This window comes from Haliotis rubra, unplaced genomic scaffold (assembly GCF_003918875.1).
Source record: "Haliotis rubra isolate DU_JTF1 unplaced genomic scaffold, ASM391887v1 Scf65, whole genome shotgun sequence".
NCBI lineage: Eukaryota > Metazoa > Mollusca > Gastropoda > Lepetellida > Haliotidae > Haliotis > Haliotis rubra.
In genome coordinates, this window is record NW_025767357.1 from 2,186,647 (window position 1) to 2,209,967 (window position 23,321).

General features: G+C 40.1%; 1 protein-coding gene across 1 annotated transcript in view; it reads left to right on the forward strand.

The window, feature by feature from the left end:
* The first annotated feature begins 522 nt into the window (after positions 1–522).
* LOC124257130 (G-protein coupled receptor dmsr-1-like) overlaps positions 523–23,321 on the forward strand; it is a 48,818-nt gene continuing 26,019 nt past the window's right edge. The window contains exon 1 of the mRNA XM_046691120.1: positions 523–667. The gene's annotated coding sequence lies outside the window, so the exon portion shown is untranslated. The remainder of the gene's footprint in view (positions 668–23,321) is intronic.

The window sequence follows — 23,321 nt, forward strand, 5'->3', positions numbered from 1 at the left end:
GTTTTGTGTTACTTTCATGTTTCAGACCCCATCACACATTGGCGTTACTGGTATTTGCCGGCAGGTTATGAATCTGACCAAAGCTCCATGGTGTCAGTAGATCTTGGCACTTGCATTACGATGCGTGAATTAGTCAATAAACCTTAAAATCTATGGATTATTAATCAGAGCGTGTCACGCCTTTACTCCGGCCGCAGATAGGTGGTATCTTCCTCCACTGACTACCATAATGTTGCAAGTGAACTAATTTGAAAAGCCTCTGCCTTTCAACCAAGCATGTCATGGTCAATCCGATAATCTCCGCAAATGTATGCGAAATGTACGCCTCCGTTTTAACAATAATCAGAAACAAGTTGATGCCTACTCCAGCACTGACCACCAGGAGGTAGGGACACATACGCCCCCGTTCGATACAACTTACAAACTACTCCCGTGTTCAACGCATCCTCTCAATATGGGGCCGCGCTCGGAGGTTAATATCGATTACTTCCCTTGTATGGGCGATGTCACGTGACTTTGATCGCTTCATGGAGCCGATTCGTGTGTGGAGTGAGTGATCAGTTATAGGCAAGCTAGTTCGCGGATATAAAGGATTTCGTTTTGTGTACAACTGTGGAAGCCTTTTTGGAACATGGTGCCGAGGCACTGGTAGAGGTAAACGCGAAAGGTAGGGAGACGATGTTTTGATTATTTCATTTGAAAGATTTTGAATGGAGTCTAGATGTAGAAATAAAAGTTTATCACTATTTGTAGGATTTAAATTAGGAAAGTAAATTTGTTTCAACAGGTATGTAATGTTTATTTTATCGTTTTCTGTTAACTGGTAGTCTATATGGGCATTTTGGGATACATTAGTGGAGGATGGATACACTAGAGGCGCTTCTTGTCATAGAGTCCGTGACATCATTTGTCCGAGTGTATTTTTCACGATGTTGTATGACGGTATCAAACCATACTGATTACTGAATGAGTTGTGCTTCAACTTCACTTGGCCTGAGTTGAACGAAGCAGAAACCGTGTTTCCAGAAGCATTCTAGAGCACTGCAACATCTTCGTCGGAAATATATTTCTCAGGGCCATTACTCTTTGAAACCAGATCAAAACCATGTCTGTCTTTAATACCCTTATGGATTAAGTGTTTAGGCGTCAATGTTCATTGTTAAAATATACTGATTGTTCAGGTGTGCTGGACACGCTGATTAGTTCAAGTGCTCCAGTGGAATCAATGTTGTTGGGTTAGATTCTGTAACTGCATGCGAAGTCGTTACCCTTCCTATCGACACACCCTTCGTTTACTGGGATACTTGTCTAGTACTCTTTTTCACTTCCTATTTGATTCGTCAAATCATTTATCAAAACAAATAGCATATTTATGATCTCATCAAGGAATTCCTAATTGACGAGAAAAGTATCATAATTCAAATAGGGAATTTGATAGAATACTGGTACTTTCACATATAAAGCGACTTTCCTACCACATTTCTCTGTCGTCAGTTGCTTCGTGTGAATCCTCCGTAAACCGTGTAGACAATGGTGAGACAATAAGCGTCTGTTTGTGGTCATGTAGCAGTCTACGAGACCCCAGAGCGAAGATTGTCGTTATAACAATATCTATATTGTCTGGATTTACCAGGATGGCGCGTGTGCTTGCCAATTAGACAAAGAAGAAGCTCGGTGTACTTTGTCGAGGGTATTTGTTATTCATTCGATACTGATTATGACCAAGCTGGGAGTTTCATTACGACGACATCTCGTGTGAATTGTTCAGGCACCGGAGACCGATGAATTTTGTAACACTACTGCAATGGGTTAAGATTCCTGAGACAGACTATGCTCCACAGCAGTGGAACTACATATCATGTATATAAGTCCTTTATAGAAGTCGTTATGGTAAAATATGATATGAATCATTTCTTATGTTCTATAATCATCTGATAAAAGAACAGGTTTATGCAAATGGTGTGCGATAAATTGATTATACATATACATGAACCTTTTATGTCATATATTTCGGGAAAATGATCCTTATTAACAATTATTTTACATATATTTAGGGCCTTCGGTCTGTGGTCGATACAACAGAATAATTATCAGCATATCTGAGCCTCTCTGTTCTATTGCTATAACTCAGTGAAGTAGCGTATGCCTTCGTGACATTAACAGTACAATCATGCCATAACTAGGTTTGCATATCGAGATACCAAAGTGCCATCTTACCATCTTACTCCATAGCCTAACACTGAATATCTTACGCCATATGTATTTACTCATATAATGACACAAAGGGGTCTTCACGCTGAACCTCACAGAAACACTCATTGTAAATATATTCATGAATAGTATATACTAACTCATACTTTGAGTTCATTATTCTCCAATTCGGAGACCCTGCGCTTCTAGAGATTTCTCATTTACGTTATAAATATTATTATATAAATCATAAAGACGGCATTTACGACGATTCGACGGCATCCTATCACGAGATATGATGTAGTGTATTCACTTAATATTCAAGCAAGTATATTAATATATAATGAAGCGAGTCAGGGTTGTTTGCCCATTCAGATTCATGATGTCACTACAGATTGCCTTCAAGGGGTCTTTGCTCTTTACTCGTGACGCAAACAATATGGGCCAGCCAAGCAACCGTAACATGCTGACATTTACTTTTCTTTTCGTTTAAGGAAGGAAACATTGACAAATACTCTCAACTGGATTACAAAGCCACACCAACCGAGGTGCGTGTTGATAACAGCTTAATTAATAACTGTTGGATTGACATTCTATAAGTTGGAGAATAAATAGGAAAAAGTGAACTTAATCAAAGATGAGGATGTTTTCGATGATATGCTTCATTGAGACGGATATGGTCCTCGGGTAAGTTGCGCACGATGATTATATACTACTATTCAATTTGGTATTATACAATATGAGTGTTTTTTGTATTGTATAATAAGTTGAACGAAATAACTAGTATTCATGTGCAGTCTATCCAACCTCAATGACAAGAGAAAATTATATTTAAAACAGTCATGTATATTTCACTTAATATATCATAAGGATTTATTCATATATTTCACAATATTATAATTGCTGATTCAACCATGTCACAAGAATTGTAGGTAAAACAGGGTTGCCGGAGTCTGCTTTTATGCAACGAGTATATGTCCGTCCGATTTCTGTTTGATATTCGTAAAGGCTAAAGCGTTAGGGAGTCCAACCATGTTCTGGAAGCGGTGAACACCACCAACGGGTTAGACGAAGAGAGCAGCCCCTTGCTGTATTGGACAAACACTATTTCCTAACGTCTTCGTCGTCAATCAGCTAAATTTATTTTTCATGATTCGGCTATCTGCTGTTATTTATCACATGAACAGTCTATTACTCTTGGGGCAGATCAATAACCATATGTCGGCTCTCATAACAGACCACAATCTTGCTACCTTATCTACAGAAAATATTCAGCGGTAAAAAAATTATATGAAATTTAAGAAACTAAAAACAAAAGCTTATCGATTTTGCTACGGGTTCAGTTTGTCATATTTGTTTGATAACAATGTCTGGTAATACCGGCACTTAAGAACTGGCCGCTGCGTTCATTTAGAACGCGGTACAGACTGATAAAGCACGAGGTGCCATGGTTCCTGACAATCTCATTGTCCGAATACACTGGCTGTCACACTCTTCCATCTGCTTAGTCTCGTTTCTGCAGACACAAATTTGACGACCATGTTGGAAATGTTGCCATCTGAATGTAGTTAAAAGTAGTCACAGACGGAGCAAAGAGCGGCTGCATTGAACCTTAGCGACAGCAGAGTGCAGCTTTCGATGTCACAACAACCAATATTGCCGTCGCATTGAGTACTCAAACAGGTTAAGGGTCTTCAGAAGGTTATTGTTTCTTTAGATTTTCTTTCGTCAGTGTGCGTCTGGTATGGGGATACAAGGAGGTGTTTTCACAACAGATGTTCCAAATGAGCGTTATGTTTCGTCTGGGGATTTACATCTTGTTTAATATATCGTTCATATCTCATCATGAGAACAACATTATCAGCTACATCTAGTCCTTAATATTTGAATCTACACGTACGATATGTTATACCTATATATCCAATTACATTTTAACCTGGCGAAGCTTGAGTGGATTGGGTGGTCTTGGGGGTGGATTGGGATGGGGAGGGGGTGGACAGGTGGGTATTCAAATTCGCCTTTACAGACTAGCCTCCATAAGCAAGACATTGTCCGGCCTGATGATGGTGCTGGGTTTGTGCATCATTATGCAGGGATTTAAGTTTAGGTACCATTCAAATCAGCGTGGAAGCTAGGTCATTCAACCATACACAATATCGCCTCATCCTGTACCAGGAACAATTAGCGGATCCACTGCTGTTTGTTGAAAATTGTGAACAGGTGAAAATGTTACCTAATTAGTGGGTTTCAGGCTTTCACAGCGGACACTGGTAGGTGACTATGAAGGGGTATGGCAGATAACACGATCTGCTCATTGAAGGCGTCTAAGTAGCATGGTGTTACGTTGGTCGCACGTATCATCCTCGGTGTTAATTACACTACGTCAGTGTTGTGTTTGTTACACGCCTCCACTCCGTGGCAGTCAATGTGTGAAGTACATCATAAAATAAAGCTGATAATGAAGTACTGCTCATAAGGCCCAACCATATAATAATGTATACTCGATGAAAAATAGGAAATGTCCTCAACATTTGTAAAGAAAACAACTTTTTTCTGACATGCTGGATGTGATGATAAACATGTTGAATGATTTCGTTGCTCGGCTCAGAACCCATCGAACGTGTTGTGGCGAATCACCGCCAAAATATTCCGTCTATCAAAAACCTACCCCACCCCACCCCTACACACAAAAATAAAAAAATAAAAGAAAGAAGAAAAGAAAAACACAAAGAGAAATAACAAGGCAAATATTAATAAAAAGAATAACATAAAAAAAACCAGATAAATAAAAAGAATGGGTGTTTGGAAGGCATGTCTCAAGTGTAACTTGTCATTACCATCTCCACGTTATTTTACTGCGGCGCAGTGTTGTAGATGGTCCCAGTATAAACCAATGCAGTTGAGATATCAATATTTGATGTGACCAGACAATGATAGATCATAATGGGCCAGGTCGCTTCTTTTCACAATATAATCTTAACGTACTAATAGAGCGATATTGTTATAAATTCGCTCAAGATTTAATCAATACATTTATTATCAAGACGTGTCTTCGCAAACTGCCACCAAAGTTTGTAAACATACAAAGCTTAGGATGAATGTTTGCTTTCAATCGTGAGCACACATAATTAGATCAAAGAAAGCAGCCCTCACACAGTCACGATGTGTTTATCAATTCCTTTTAACGGTTGAGGCAAAATATACATGAGAAAAAATCATAGAGCACGTATTGTTTTTAAAGGAAATGTAAACGGCATTGTGCATAAAAAGCTGTTCTGTGTTAACCTTGGCAAATTATTAAAAACATCCATTATCTATAGTCTCCGTGAGTCTTTTCTAGTCACGCTTGCTGCGGCGTAGGGGGATAGCAGATAAAAACAATGAATGTTGGTTTGGAGTATAGATTTGTATTCATTATTCAAACAGCCTTGATAAACCGTGATATATGAGACAGCTTCGATTTTGCTTTCTTTGTAAGGTTAATGGGTTTGCTTAAAATGCTGAAGTGCGTTTCGGTTGGAAACATATGACTTTAAGTGAAATATTTCGGGAAACACTTTTGGTCTCTTTTTTGATACGCATACTGTCACCAGGTACCCTACCGTTGAATGGCAGCTTGTTTTGGAAACCAGTAACACTGTGAAAAGGGCCCGTTACACATATCAATATGTTTTTTGTTACTCACATAGTGGAAACATTTACATGGATAATTTTAAATCCGTTTTTTGTTGCTCGAACATTTGGGGAAGCCGTGCAATAAATGCAGATGCAGACGCCCGATCGTTTTCTTGCCCTCCCCTAAAAGTGAAGTGACATTTATAAATGCATTAAAGCACTGCTTTATCGTCAGTGTGATAAGTCTGGACATGTGTCCACGGAGCGTTGTAACTTTCAATAGGCAATATCTCGTAAAGTATTCAACACTGACAATATTCATAGACACTGTTTCCCCTGCCATGGCAGTTTCAATAGCGCTCGCCCTGGAACCAGACTCTTTTAGCGCTTGACTTCCACTGCTGAATCCGACAGCTTCACTTCAAAAGCACCTATCGATGCTGCAATTGTAATATACTGGCCAACTTCATGCTAGACAGAACATTGGACGTTCTATTTGCCCCATCTGACTTTATTTTCCGCCGTCTTCGACGTCGCGATGAGTGATATGAGTTAAGCAGTGTCTGTAGATCGCCACATGCTCTCATGTGTACACAGCGCCAAATATACGACCATGGACGAATCAGGTATGATGAAGATTTTCCGTAATGAAATAATAAACGAGGGGTCCATGCGGAGAGACGGGCAATATCGCCGACACTTGGCGCTTTAATTGCGGTGCGGGTACAAGCTGAGAAACGATAGAGTGGACAGTGGCATTGGGGCCTTGTGATGCAGCACACACACAATCTCACATCGATTAGTATCAAGGAGAAATTGTTGGCGAAACAAGAAAGTAAGTATGGTTTGTGTCAATGCCGTTTTGTCAGCCATTGTTAATAATTTTTGGAAATGTCAATTCAACTATTTTGGGTTTGATGTAGAACCCTCTTAGAGCTTAAAATACGTTTGACACATGCAAGAAGCATAACGTTGCCGTATTTGGAACATGAGAGTGCCAGCAGCACATTCTGAGATTGTGGCTCTGGCTGCACGTTATCTATTTTGGAAATATGGGCTTCATACACTGATGTTGTTGGTATTTTAGACAGGCGAGTGAAATCATTCGTGCAAATGTGTCAGTTTCGTTGTTGAAGTAGCCGAGTGGTTGAAACGTTCGCTCAACGCGTTCGATTAATTGAATTCAGGTTCTGATATCCCTGTCCTTGATATTACCTACATATTATTAAAAGTGGCGTAAAAATATACTCGTTCGCACATTGGTGGATGTTTACACAGAGTAGAAATCGGTGGAATATTGTTTGGGAGTTGAATGGCCGACAGGTTGTTCCGGCTACTATTGAAGCCAGTATGAAGTCTTGTGTTCAGGCTGCCGCTGTGTTGAATGATGGGATGCCTCTGACATCAAACATTTTTTTCGATTTCTCAACTCATTTTGTTCAACAATGAACGCATTATTGAACACGGTGTGACTGATATTTACACTTCACCACGAAATGTATTTGTTATAGGGGTATTGCAGTGAATTCAGACACCAGAGTCGATAGCTAAGAGCCAATCTGGTGTCACTACCACATTGACAAGTACTTCAACAGAAACGGAAGAGACGGGGCGTGGTATTATATCTGCTTCATTCATGGATATGTTCCGGTGATATATCAATGTCACACACATGCCGTAGCCATAAAAAGTCAAAGACAGTTGGCATCGTTAATGAGTGAGTGAGTGAATGGTGATTCCTACATTAGTTGTACATTACGGTTTATGATTGCATGTGTGTTGAGTTTGAAATCCAGGTGACATCAACATCAGATTATATTGATATTCCAGCAGCTGTGATTGTTTGTGCAGTGTTCCATACAGATGAAATCAACTCCAACAATAACCACAGCTGCGGTAACATCGATACTCTTTGACATGGAAGTAAGATTCAAAGATCCCTTCCACATGAACATTCTCGTCAATATGCACTAATACACTACGACTTTACTGTAGATGCAAATTCAAAACACCATGTCCTTGCTACTCTCACTCCAATACACTACAACACAGACGCATGATTCAAAATACTCCTTCCATATAAATATTCTCACTCTCGTGTGTTTGGCCCGTCAATACACTACAACACAGACGCTTGATTCAAAATACTCCTTCATATAAACATTCTCACTCTCGTGTGTTTGGCCCGTCAATACACTACAACACAGACGTGTGTTTGATTCAAAATATATTCTCCTTCATATAAACATTTTCACTCTCGTGTGTTTGGCCCGTCAATACACTACAACACAGACGCTTGATTCAAAATACTCCTTCATATAAACATTCTCACTCTCGTGTGTTTGGCCCGTCAATACACTACAACACAGACGCTTGATTCAAAATACTCCTTCATATAAACATTCTCACTCTCGTGTGTTTGGCCCGTCAATACACTACAACATCGACCCATGATTCAAAATACTCCTTCATATAAACATTTTCACTCTCGTGTGTTTGGCCCGTCAATACACTACAACACAGACGCTTGATTCAAAATACACCTTCATATAAACATTCTAACTCTCGTGTGTTTGGCCCGTCAATACACTACAACACAGACGCTTGATTCAAAATACTCCTTCATATAAACATTCTCACTCTCGTGTGTTTGGCCCGTCAATACACTACAACACAGACGCTTGATTCAAAATACTCCTTCACATAAACATTCTCACTCTCGCGTGTTTGACACGTATCTATGCACTTCGGTATGACTGTTTAAGCTAATGTTCTCAGTCGCATATACACTACAACATAGACCCATGATTCAAAATACTCCTTCCATATAAACATTCTCACTCCCATGTGTTTGTCTATACACTACAGAATGACTGTTTAAGCTAATGTTCCGTGTGAACATGTCCAGTCTTATGTGCTTGACACGTTAATGCATTGCAACGGTAAAGTTGAAGCTAATTAAAAAAGCAGTGCAACATTACCTTAGAAGTATGATTAAATATTTAAATTTGCATCTGCACAAAATGTTCCAGTTTCATGTTCCTCAGAAAGATAGACGGGCAGACAAATATACAGATAGATATTATTTATGCCCTTAGTTTGAATGAAGATTACAACATGAAGAGCTGATTATTTAAGTTTAGCTGATGATTTAGCTAAGTATTTAAGTTTAAGCTTGGATGGAGGCTATATTTAAACCCTTTGAATAACATACACGTCTCTGCAACAAACAACGCTATCTCCTTGCAAAGTGGCTTACAGAACAGTAGAAGCAGAATTCAACATAGTGCTTCAACGTGAACATTTACAGTTAATGCTTGACAATGCAGACTGTAATGAAATACAGTGGCCATGCCCTTGGTTCAAGATGAATGGCAACCATACACTTCAAGGTTCATTTGTCCCTAGTGTGTGTGTATGTATGTGAGTGCGCGTGCGTGTTTGTTTACGATTGTTTGATTGTGTTTGGTTTGTGTGCATGTGCGTGTTTGCATGTGTTTGGTTTGCGTGCATGTGCGTGTTTGCATGTGTTTGGTTTGCGCGTCAGTGTTTGTGTCTGTGTTCGTCCACGTTCTGGTCCAGATCCCTGACAGACCGCCGAAACACTTCTGTAATACTGCTGACTCAGCACCGAATTTGCTTACTCAGCATTATTCACGAAGTTTCAGAAGAGCTGGCGTCACTGCTTTGTTGGCTTGATGACGTGACGTTTGATCGTATCCTTCGTCACATTCGAAACTGTCTGACTGTAATTCTTCTTCTTTGAATACGACTATGATTCGCATCGTGCCGCCAATGAATATCAGTGTATCAAATTACGACATTCGAGTCTGCTTCATATGTAGAGAATGACGGTCCATCCTGTGACAATTCCCAACGATGAAGGATTGACTAACTGGATAAACCTTCATAATTTCAGCATTTCATCTGCGGAATCTGCATTCGATTCGGATGAATAATGGATGATATGTTTTTCACACATAACGTTTAGTCATATGAATTTTAACATACGTAATTTGAAAAACGTTGACCCAGTCGTTAGAGCTGGCACTATTCGGAGCATCCCTCGTGGGTTCCTAATATAGACAGAAACTTTTATTGATACAAACAGGCCATAATAAATGGCCTCCGGTCATATACATAATATACCATTCAAAACAAGTAGGGGATACTGGATTTACAAGATTGATAAAATGCAAATGATGAAGCCAAGGAGGAAACAGATGATGAAGAGAAATTAAGGGAAAATGTGACAAGTTATTCCATTCCTTTGGAAATGTTTCATCTGTATTGATATATATTACTTTTTCTATCATATGCATTGGCATTGGCTAGTGGTATGCTCGCAAAATGGAATATCCCCTACTTTTTGTAATGGTATATTTTGGTATGCTATTAAGATACCGAGGCTGTAACAATGCGTCCGACTCGGAATGATCGGCGCATTTCTCCTGCCGAAATCTGTCATTTCACTTGGAAAACGGAAGAAATGGTGGTTCTTTCCCATGTTCGATGATGCCGTGCATCCCCAGGCAACGCAATACACTATCGTACCTTTTAAAAACGACAGAAACAACACGATTTGTACTACTGTAGCGCTTTGTCTTTGGCAATATGGCGGACTCCAGGCACATTTGACGTCACGAGCTGAAAGGTCACGTGGGTTCCAGCGAAATATGCATAATGGCCGAAGCTGAGATTTACAGAAACTGTTTTCGCGATTAAACCATAATTATACATAATTTTTAATTGAAAATTTGGGAATATGTTTCTGATGACTTTATCTTTCACCCAGCAAATTATTGCAATTCACTCGTATTCTCCTTTAAGCTCTTTATGCAGATAAGTAATTTCCTCGCTGGAAAGCTTCATATACAAATGGTGCTAAGTTGCTTAGTTCGTGAACGATATTAGGAGAAAATCCAGTGTTTATGGTTGGTGGTTTGTCAGCACCCAACGCGTTCTCGTGGGTCAATGTCTTGTATCAACTCGGGGTTCCTTCAACAAGTAGCCGACACGATCTGATATATCTGGAATACCGTTGAAAGCAGCGTTATAACTGACTTGCAGCTTCAAACGCGTGTCAGCTGTGTACAGATGCACACCGGGATAAACAAACTATACGATGGATGCGTCGGGGAAGAACGTGCTGTTGCTGATTAAACGTACCATGACCAGGGACACCGTTCTTAAAGCAAATAAATCAAAAGAACAAATACCTGTAGGAGGGGCATTCATATCAGTATCCTGTGTAGGATTGGATATATTACTAGACATTTAATACAATACATGATGCCCTGGGGGGTGGTGTAGTCTGGTGGTCAAAGTCTTCTCTCGTCACGGCGAGGACGCGGGTTCAACGGTGCAATGTGTGAAGCCCGTTTCTGGTGTCCCCCGCCGTGATGTTGCTGGAATATTGCTAAAAGCGGCGTAAAACCAAACTCAGTCAGTCAGTCAGTCACGGTGAGGACGTGGGTTCAATGGTGCAATGTGTGAAGCCCGTTTCTGGTGTCCCACGCCGTGATATTGCAGGAATATTGCTAAAAGTGGCATGTGGCCTCACTCACTCTGATGTCCGTGGTGATTTGTCTGTCACACGTAACATCTCAATTAAGAGATGTACAAGTCCACGGTGCTACACCGAACTCTTCACACTGACTTGTCTGTCACGGCCATGTAAAGGAAATATTCATACCGGTATACAATTGAATTTAATTTAATTAAATAAAGTCATCAATCTCTCATACATATTTCTTTGGTATACGTGACACAGCCAATATAGAGATACTTGTCATATTGATATGATAGATATAATCATACTTGTGTAGGTCGTTACCCAAAAAACGTTTATCATTCATGATTTCGTCGGTCACGCGTGACTCGACTGGTATAGATATATTGATACTTCTACACGCCGTTGCATAACACGGCCAGTATAAATGTATTCATAAGTTTATAGGGCGTAAACACTGACGCATGATGATGAGTGCCGCAGAGCCAAAATCTATGATACCGTCGTGTACACAATGGAATCTGTCACGGTTCGACCAGACGTATCCGGGGCTGCAATTCGCTTTGAGAGTTGCGTCATCCAACGTACCAGGATCCTATGGTTTTGAGTTCGAATCTAGGATTTTTTAATTTTTTATCCATATTTTATTATTCAAGGCCCACTTGCGCCAACACTGTGGCGTCGGTTTAAAGCTATATCACCTCCGTACTTCCTCAGATGATAAGGTGATGTAACCGACGAACATTTCTAGGCAGCGTCTCCCACAACCAAACTACATGTCACGTGAAATAGAATGTTGAAACAACCGTTGTCACGTCAACACAATCAACACTAAAACATTCATACTTACATATAGTTCCCGTCAACACAATCAACACTGGTGAGTGAGTTTAGTTTTACGCCGCCTTCATCAATATTCCAGCAATATCACGGCGGGGGACACCTGAAATGGGTTTCGCACATTATGCCCACAATCTACACTGGGACATTCATAGTGACATATAGTGCACGTGCAGCAAAATGCCACTTATACAACTAATATGAAAACAGCAAGTAGAACTTTTCACACGAGCATCAGTGTCACGTACAAAACACATATCAAGATTTATATCGATACCTTATGAACCAATCAGTAGTATTTAGTTATATATTTTATGCATACAGACCCATGAAGATCCAGTTTAGAATTGATCTTCAGTAGCCCATGCTTGTGGTAAGAAGCCACTAACGGGAGCTGGTGGTCACGCTCGCTGACTTGGTTGACACAAATCATCGATTCCAATTGCATAAATCTATGCTCATGGTGTTGATCACTGGATTGTCTGGTCAAGACTCGATTATTTACAAACCATCGCCATATAGCTGGACTGTTGCTGAGTGCGGCGTTAAACAACAAACCGACCAACCCTAGTTTTAAGCACACTAATAACGTGTGTGTGTGTGTGAGAGAGAGAGACAGAGAAAGAGAGAGAGAGAGTGTGTGTGTGAGAGAGAGCAATAGCCCGCGTGTGGTATATGCTTAGCAACTCACTCAATCAATCTCTGCCTCTGTCTCTCTATGGCGATGCTTTAGTTGGTTGGTTTTGCATGGGTTACTGAAGACATATTTTAGCCCAGATCTTCACGGGTTTGACGATGCAATAGGCCTCCAGTGTATAATACAAGACATTCTGATTAGTATAACAGTTTTATTAGATTTCTCCTGAATATCATTACACACGCATAGCATAACCGATACCGATATACACATTCTGCTCCTCTGACAAAACCGTTGATCGTGTACTTTTCACCATTATCATTGTAACTTCAGCTGTACTTGTGCTGAGTAGAGTTGCGTTCGTACATGTACCATGTCAAGCTGAGTCCCCATGAATACTGTTCACAGCGGCTTGAAACGTAACTCACCCATTCTGCGGTAGTGACTAAAATTGTTCCGCGTTGTCTCTGACCTCACTCACATAGAGAACAACACATGAGAAGAAATACGAGATTAAATAAAGTTTGTCATAACGTCAGAAATGTGCATCCAGGAATCTCGAAAATAATTGACGTGCAAATTATAAATGCATCTTTTTTATGCAGCGTAATTTTGTTAGCATGCGCGTAATAAATAATCACAAACAAATCATTTCAGTCATCACGCAACAAACCTCCTTCAATGACACAGTGTCAGAGCATCTGTCTCTTCACATCAGGGGAGCATTTGTAGTTTGACACCAGGTCCGTGCAATGTTCGTATTGATCTATTCGTCTTAAAAGATCGGATTATGAAAATTTCACATCTTCACAAAAAAAATCAGCTTGCGATACATTTCCGAAGTTACAAAGAGGCTTGGAGGTTCCTTGACGGAGGCCTCTGTGTTTGACGTGGACAGTGTTGTCATGGTCGTCGCATGTGACCTCGGCTAATGGAACCCCCTGGCCGTGGGCAGTATTGTCATCAACGTTATAACATGTCGGCTGTTTTCCCCGCTGCTTTGAATGTTCTTTCATCTGAGCGTCAAGGCCGAATAAGCGTGCTGCTTTTTCTGTAATTCCCTCTCCTGTATTTAGTTGATTAGCAAACAGAGACCCGCTTGCACTTCCTTACCCCACTCGTCATTAGCTCGTCAATAGCAAGGTTTATTTTCGTAACATGTAAAATCTTACACGTTGAATTCGTTCTTGAAAGCAATTCATATATTCATTGCAAATGTATTCCTTTCTGGTTGCATGTTAGGTGTAAAAGCGGAGAGGGCATCCAGAAAAAGTCTGTAATCCTGCAAAACTCAACTGACGAATTCTGTTAGGATTAGAGCGAGTGGGTGCAACCATTTTATACATGCAGTACAGGCATACCCTGTCACTACAAACGTCACATCTATTTAGGAAATGTAAATATTGGACTTTTACATCCGCTTCTAAACCTACCGCTGCCAAATACATTCAATATGTGAATTTGAGTCGTGATTGTACCATTCAACAATAAAACTGAGACATATTTTAGCGTTTTATTAATGAGCACTGTTCTCCATGCAGTATGCCATAACATAGAGTAGTGTTGTATTAGGAGTATCATTTCCCATGAAGCATGCCATAACATGTGTTATAATGTTTCATTTATGGGTACTATTTCTTAGACATTATGCCATCAAATACGAAAGTGGTTCATTAATGAGGTTTGTTTTCGCATACATGATGCAAAAAGATATTTAATTGGTAATATAGTGTCATCTGAATTGAAGTGTGTTATTAGAGGGTACTTTTTGTATGTGTTATGCATTAGCGTATTGAAGTGTTTTATAAACGGGTACTATTTTTTATGCGTTGTGTAATGAGATATTTTATCCTTGAATTGATATGTACTATTTACCCATGCCTTGTGTTACAACAAACTTGAATGTTTCTATAAATCATCCGCAATTCCTAACATATAATTAACTAACCTGATATTATTGGAATTAAAACGTTCATAAAGCGTAATTTCATCTTTTCACCAGAATGGACAAACACAGACTGATTACACCATGCGCTTATATGTATTTTAAATGATAAAAATGACGTCTACAAATGGGAATTAATACATAAAGAGTATTTCTTCAAGAGTCGGTCTAGTTACGTTGCATTAGAATTTTAGGTCATAATGTTTATGGTAAAAACACATACGTTCCAGCATTAATAGAAATATATACGAGGTGGTGTGTTTTTGTGCATGCTAAAACTTGATTGCCCAGTTGTCTGTGGCCAAATCCACTTTGTTCCGCCAGAACACGAGTTTCTTCTCAACTGGGAGCTGTCAGGATCTCCACTGTATTGAGTTTTCAAGTTGACCTTTCAGTCGCCGTGGCAACTGCTAAACTATCTTATCATTCACGTGATTAAATATTTCTTTTCCACAGCTATGTTCTGTAGGTTCTACTGGACACATACGCCAACTCTGATGGTATACATTGTATAGAGAAAGAGAGACACGTATATAGAGAGAAAAAGTGTTCCCAGACATATTTTTAAAGTTTTTCACAGGCCATGCCATGGTTTCTCGGTTGTAGAATACTTACGGTGCAGATTTTCTTGTCAGGGTACAACTGTGACATTCAAGGATAATCACCCTTACCACTCTGGTGGAACCCATGAGCACAGGTGAGATGCTGACAAAACTAGACAAGCAGGAACTAGGCGGAACGACATTGGCACCAATGATCATACGTTTCTAGCATCAGTTGCACCTGCGGCTCCCCGCAAAACCCGTCCTAACTATTACTGTAAATACCCATCTATAGAAACGTTCAATTCACTAATGAATTATTCTTATGTGCCCTTTCTGACAAGAATGGCCAGAGATATAAAAGCTGGCCAAGCAATGTTTCATTAAAAACATTACAATCCAATGTAAATTTTAGCAATTGTATGCTCTATATCACTGTGCGTGATCTGCCAGAATGAAGCTCTGTTTCGTTCTGTTCTGTTCGGCTCCCAAAGCAAATTTGGTCCTTTGCGCCCCCACCCTCTAGAATTGTTTAAACAAGAAATGCATGCTACCCAGCTACCTAGCAAACAAGCATTATTCCAACTGAAATACAGATTCTGGTATTAATTATTAATGCTCCGAGTCCTTGTGTACCAAGCATCAGAGAAACTGATCTGACATTCATGGTGTCAACGAGGTAATTCAGATATGGCTTGAAAGGTTAATTTGGTTGTAATGATGTAATGCACCTCCATTTGTGGTTGAACTGCAAGGCTTACAAGAAGCCGGATATCTCGATTAACGGATCAAAGGTTTCTTTATCGACTGCACTGGTCTTCAGAGAGGTGTCAATGGGTCAGGTTGTACTGGGGAAGACTGCATCGTGATTTCGCACTTTGGGCGTTTTTAACAGTTAACCGAAGTAGAGGAACGCAAGAAAGAAGGTTCCCTTTAGGGACACGAACGGGACCTTTATACTAACGGTCCTTCATACTAACGGCCCTTTATACTAACGGTCCTTCATACTAACACTCCTTTATACTAACGGTGCTTCATACTAACGGCCCTTTATTCTAACGTTCCTTCATACTAACGGTCCTTCATGCTAACGGTCCTTTATACTTACGGTCCTTCATACCTCCGTGGTGTTGTGGTTAGAGCGTCCGCCCGGAGAGCGGAAGGTCGCTGGTTCGATTCCCGACCGCGTCATACCCAAAGACGTTAAAATATGGTACTTGTTGGTTCCTGCCTGGCGCTCGGCATTAATGCGTACAACAAGGACTGGTCGGCTCGGAGTCAGTATAATGTGTCTGAGTGGGGTATTCATGCTTCACTGCAGCATGGTATCTCAGTGGGCTATCACTATAAAACCAGCTTAAGTCTGGGCTAGTCGTCGTCATATGAGCGAAATATTCTCAAGCACGACGTTAAACCCAATTTCACCTCTCCTCACCTCACCTCACCGGTCCTTCATAGTAACGGCCCTTCATACTAACGGTCCTTTATACTAACGGTCCTTCATACTAACGGCCCTTCATACTAACCGTCCTTGATACTAACGGTCCTTCATACTAACGGCCCTTTATACTAACGGTCCTTCATACTAACGACAAACATGGCGGAGACAGAGCCATTGGTCGGTCATCTTGATCTCATGTCTCTGGGTCCCTGTGAGGATCCACCTCTGAGCTTGTTCGTATAAAGTTGAAGCTCCAACTTGATCTCCTTGTACCACGATCTAGTGGGGCACCTAATCTTGAATTGCACCTTGCGATACACCCATCATAAGTTTATGATGAAAAATAGTAATTATTGATATCGTGTCATTATGTAAATCAATCTTGTGTCTAAGCATTAAAACACGACATTGGCCTCAATTTAGCCCTTTTCTGCTTAAGGTCAAAGGGGTAATCAAACCATCAATTAAGTCTTGGGACATTTACATATGCAGGTCGGAGATAGCTCACCTGGTCTACGAGAAGGATTTACAATACTGCTTGGTAGTCATGGCAAGGCGAGCTCACTTGGAGTTGTGTCGGTTGTATGACAAATACGGGGACGACCTGAGCCTGGCATGGCGGATGATGGGGCGAGCTTGGAAGCAGAATATGCAGGATGACTTGGATATCAGCTCAATGTAAGGAGGAATGGGGGAAATCTGCTGGGAGGACGAGTAAGACCTGATTAATATCAGCTGTATAGGCTGTAAAACTGGGGACGCCGTCCAGATATCATCTGTACATGTAGTTAAGTCATGGGGTTGGTTTAGAAAGAACCAAACAGTATCAGGTCAAGTTATATTTCGCAACTAATTTAAGTACGCGGTTTCCTCCGCTATTTCGTAATTACATTGTAAACTGTTTTATATCAACATTCCAAATGAAATCTCTTGGTCTCTAGCGTTGAGCAACGAAAGTGTATTTTAATGATGAAGGATTCCTCCACAAAATGTCCAATCTATTAAAAGGTCATCCAAACCCTGAGTCCGCGGCAACCGCTTAGCGCTGACAGTTGTGCGTGAGAAGAGAATTAGTACACTTGTCGAACACTGAAATTGGGATTGTTGTGCTGGGGGCATGTCACTGCAGTGTGCCCACATGTCTGGTGAGTGAGTGAGTTTAGTGTTACGACACTTCTAGCAATACTCAAGCAATATCACGGCGGGGGGACACCAGAAATGGGCTTCACACATTGTACCCATGTGGGGAATCGAACCCGGGTCTTCGGCGTGACAAGCGAACGCTTTAACCAATAGGCTACCCCAACGCCCCACATGTCTGGTGAAACACATGTCAGAGTGGTGAATATTATCCATCATATTGTCTCATTCCTGTAGCTTGGAATCACAGTCGTACAAAGACTGACTGACTGAGTTTGGTTTTGCGCCGCTTTTAGCAATATTCCAGCAATATCACGGCGGGGGACACCAGAAATGGGCTTCACTCATTGTACCCATGTGGGGATCCGAACCCGGGTCTTCGGCGTGACGAGCCAACGCTTTAACCTCTAGACTACCCCACCGCCCCCGATCGTACAAAGAACTGTGGAGACTCAGGTTCTGGATTCTCGACCACAGCCTAATACAGTGCAACAGTCTGAGGTCACGTCCAGGACCATGTCGCAGTTGGCAACCGTGGCTACCGTTATTCCACACAGGGGAAGTTACCAAAGCGACGTGCTAAACACGCTCCCTCGTCTAAACCTCATCGTACACTAGACGTGACATTATCCAACTATCTAGGCTATGTGAGCCAAGAGACGCTCACGTAGTACTTGGTGTGTGAACACTGGGATTCTTCATATTGTATCAATCGGAAACGGGTCATGAACGTGACAAGCCCACGCTTTAAGAAGGCTACCTAAAGGCATAACTGGATCGAAAAACATTACAATTATCCACATGTTCGCGAGTAGTCACAATGGAATAGATGATTTCAATGTATGTACATGTCTTAATGATTAAACCACTGTGATACATTTCCTTACACTAAATTCTACATGCAATATCTTACATATCGACCGACTGTTATTCCAGTAGAGTATTCACAAGGCGATAATCAAACACAATCAAATGTGTGTGTATCCAAATCATTCACAATACGTGAACAGCTAAAGGAACTTGCCAAATATCAGAACCAAGTGGACGGTTTCCCTTCGCATGCTGTGAAGAGGGCCTGAAGCCAGCAAACTCAGAATAAGCTTTCCTATTAATTTACCTATTGTCAAGGTCCCATTTACGATGTTTGCCCTAGGATATTAAGTTGAGATTGCCAGTAATTCGCGGATTAGCTGCCTCGCGTGAAAATTAAAGCTCACGGCCACAATATATCAACTTAACTGTCCTTGTCTACACCAAATGAAGTAAAGTCGATGGATGTGTACGTTAGGCCACCAGAAAGTGTCAGCTACTAACCGGGAGTCCGCCCGCGAGCGTACGTGCGTGCGCGAGTGTGTGTGCATGCATGCACGTGTTTGTACGTTATTGCACCAGCAAGTGTTTCTACTACAATGTACCTGTATGTATGTGTGTGTGTGCGTGCGTGTGTGCGTGTGTGTGCGCTTGCGCTATCATCTATCTGTCTACTATGTGTGGACACCCTAAATACATTAAGACAAATAGAGCCAGTGGTGTAGATAATATCATAAATGAATATATAAAATCTACAATAGACAAGATGATAAAGGTGTTCACAAAACTCTTTAATACAATTTTGGCTCAATGGAATTATTCGCCCCATTTACAAAAAAAGGTGATCATCTGGATCCAAAGAACTTTTGACCAATAACGCTGTTATGTTGTATGAGCAAATTGTTTACATTTATTCTCAACAACAGAAAAAACTAATTATCAAGATTCAATTGTTTTATCTGAGATTCAAGCGGGATTCAGAAAGGGTCATACGACCTCTGACCATGTGTTCACTCTTTTTAGCATTATTCATCTTTTAAAAAGTGCGAAGAAAAAGTTGTTGTGCGTTCATAGATTTCGAAACAGCTTTCGATAATGTATGGAGAACTGGAATGTGGATCAAATTACTAAATTATAACATAACCGGTAAATATTTCGTGTTATCCATTCTATGTACAGTGGTATAAAATGTAGCATGTAAAAGACAAATATCAGCATATTTCAACTGTCTTAAAGGTGTAAGACAGGGAGAAAATTTATCTCCTCTTCTCTTTGCTTTATATTTAAATGACATTGAACAAACTTTTACCTCCTTATGTGATGGAGTTGTTTTTGACAATGAAGAACTATGTATATATTTGAAATTATTTGCACTACTTTATGCTGACGACACTGTCATTCTGGCAACCCGTAAAGATCATTTATAATGCCAGTAAATCATGGAAACTTAACATCAACGTTGATAAATGTAATATACATATATCTAATGGCAATAGAAAGGAGTACTGTCATAAATCTGCAATCACTAGCACTTACCTAAAGAATGTTGATGAATATAAATACTTGGGTATCATATTTAGTAAGAAATGTACCTTCACATCAGCAAGAAGACCTTTATGTGAGAAGGCTCTTAAAGCTATGAACTATATTTTATCAAAAGCTAGATGTTTTAATTCATCTATCGCCTGCCAACTGAAGTTATTTGATGCTATTGTGATTCCAATCTTAACATATGGAGCTGAAATATGAGGCTTTAAAAATTTAAGTATTATTGAAAATGTTCATTTAACGTTTTAAAGAAAACTACTTCGTGTAAAGAAAAATACTCCTTATTATATGTTGTATGCTGAGACTGGGCGGAAACCTATTAGTATTGATATTCATACAAAAATGGTATGCTTTTGGACCAAATTGACTTCAGGCAAATCCTCAAAGTTATCTAATATATTGTATCATATCTTAGTTAATGCATCTTATAGATCACCAGGTAATAACAAGTGTATCTCATGTGTACATGATATTTTAGTTCAAACTGGATATAATAACATGTGGAAGCATAAGGTAAAGAATAGTCTCACTGATTTGTTTATATAAATCTATTAAACTTAACACTGATATTGAATTCTACCTACAACATTTACCTGATAAAACATAAAATTGCTTTAACATTGTTTAGATTATCATGTCATCGATTACGGACCGGTTGATAGTACAGAATTGATATATTTTATAGAAAATGTAGCCTATGTGTTTCAAATTATATTGGAGATGAATACTGACTACTTTTTTAATTGTAATTATTTCAACGATCCGATAAAGAAACTACTTCCAACACTGTACATCAAGAGACCATCTGTATCTAAAATGATAAGTTTATTTCAAAGAAAAAATGTCTCGGATTTGATTAAATTGTCAACCTTTTGTCGCTCTATATTATGCAATTTTAGATAGGTTTTATGTCGCCATTACTTAATTTACTTCTGTAAACCCTCACTATGTATGCAGCCTTGAGAGAAATGAAAGTTCACTTCAAAGTTTAGTTCAGACATCAGTGTACTTAGATATTACATCGGCAGCTACACTTACCCTTTTACACCCGATGCTCTCAAAAATGCACTACAGCCACTGGAGGGAACAATATGTACGTCAATCGTATTGGTATATTTTTTCAAGATAATTAGGCATTCAATGGTCATGTCATGCAAATGAGTGCACAGTCCGTCCTTATTACCGCAATAACATCACAACGTATGGACAGCTTCCCGAGCGCCTTGTACATGTTGAGGATACTAAACTAACCAATCACAGTTCTGCACTAAATGACACCTCTTTGGAAGCATGTGCACGTACACAATCAACATTGTTGATGACAGAAACCAAAACATGAATTCTGCTGTAGTTATTTTTAAGAGCAATTATGCTTCTCACTCAATCCTGAGGTTGTACGCTACTTGTTTTCCATAAACCGAGGACCAATTCATCCTATGTGCAGCGGCGACTAATCACAGCCTGCTAGAAAATGGCCGCCGAAGTGTGTATCGGTTTAGTAGACAGGATCCCAGTCTCCTTTGCATTCGGAAAGCTGCGTGAATATGTTTTTGCATGAGTGCGAGGCGGCTCCGCACATACAAGAGTAATCAGTCGGTTGATAATGGACGTGAAAAATAACCGTGGTCCCCTCACCCAGTCCGATAAACATCGTTGTGTTCGGAAAGCTGCTTGACAATGTTGTTTTTGCATGAGTTCGAGGCGGCTCCGCACATACAAGAATAATCCAGTCTATTAGCGAGGTATTTCTTCCAGCGTATTAAAGGGGCTTCAGTGACGATGAGGTATCGCGTAGCGGGGGTAAAGAAATAACGCACCGTGCAGTAATCTATAGAGCAGCGTAGTGCAATCCTACATTAGACGAGTATTAGCAGGGATAGGGACGCTACATTCAATAATAAAATGTTCCTCCGATTCTGACAAATGCCGCATTTAATGTGTACCGTGAGGTGATATTGTCTCAGAGGTGATATGTCCCTGAATGGAAGGAGTTCCTTTATTTTTATCCCCCCTCGTTTGATCAGCTGTGACTGTCTTATGTGTCCTCTGAGACCTTTGGGACTTAGTCACATTGCGGAAATTGAATGGGCAAAAAATCTCCGTGCTTCAAGTTAGCCACACTCATATGAGATTTCACGAGATTTTCCTATAAATGCGATGGTTAATACCGCTTTAGTACCTGTGACACGTCGGTGTATTTTTCGTCGGGTAAAAACATTTTTCTCATTCCAGTCTACGTGTACGAATTACTGCTACGTGGCAGTTTGATTATACACTAAATTTTCTCATGACCTTTAAGTGCTAATCAGGAAGTTGGCCAAGAACCCACTCGAGACGCCATCGGAGCAGACTAAAGAGACACAAGGAATTACGGATTATCTGACGCCAACAGATTCCTGTTCATGATTCTGCGATTCTAGCTTCCGTTCGGTTCATCCTGGGCAAAGGGGTGAGTGAGTGAGTTAAGATTTTAAGTCACATCGGCAATATTTCAGCCATATCGTGACTACAAACAAGTTAGAATTTTACAATAAATAAAGGTAAATTATAAAAACCTGTCAGCAAAGGACAGTAAAACAACTTGAATATCACACATTTCAATCTAAAACTAGTAATTAACACTAAAATACTTTAACTATAGGGGACAACACAATATAAAAACAGGCTATAGATTGCCAACAACCGAAGTTAGATCACCATGCTAGGGACCATGGGGACTTACAGTACTCTTGCTCCCTGCACGGACCCTAGCTGGATTTACACCATCCCTTCATCCGTTAGCAATTTAGATAAATCTAGCCATAGATTAAAATAACACATATACTACGATTAAAAATAGTAGTAGGTTTCAATTTACTGTGAATGCATTGGGACTTATGTACCCTGGGCAAAGGCGAGAACGCAAGTCTTGTACAAATTCTTGGAAACCTTTAGCTGCACTAGATATTCTACAAATGGTTTCTTTGAAATCATGATCCTGAATATCTGTTCTAGGATGAAACCTTACTAGAATTTAATCATCTGAGCAGTCTGTTTATACCTTTTGAAATTTGTCAAGTTATGGCCAAATTTTCTCCGGTGAGATGACCGAGTGGTATAAC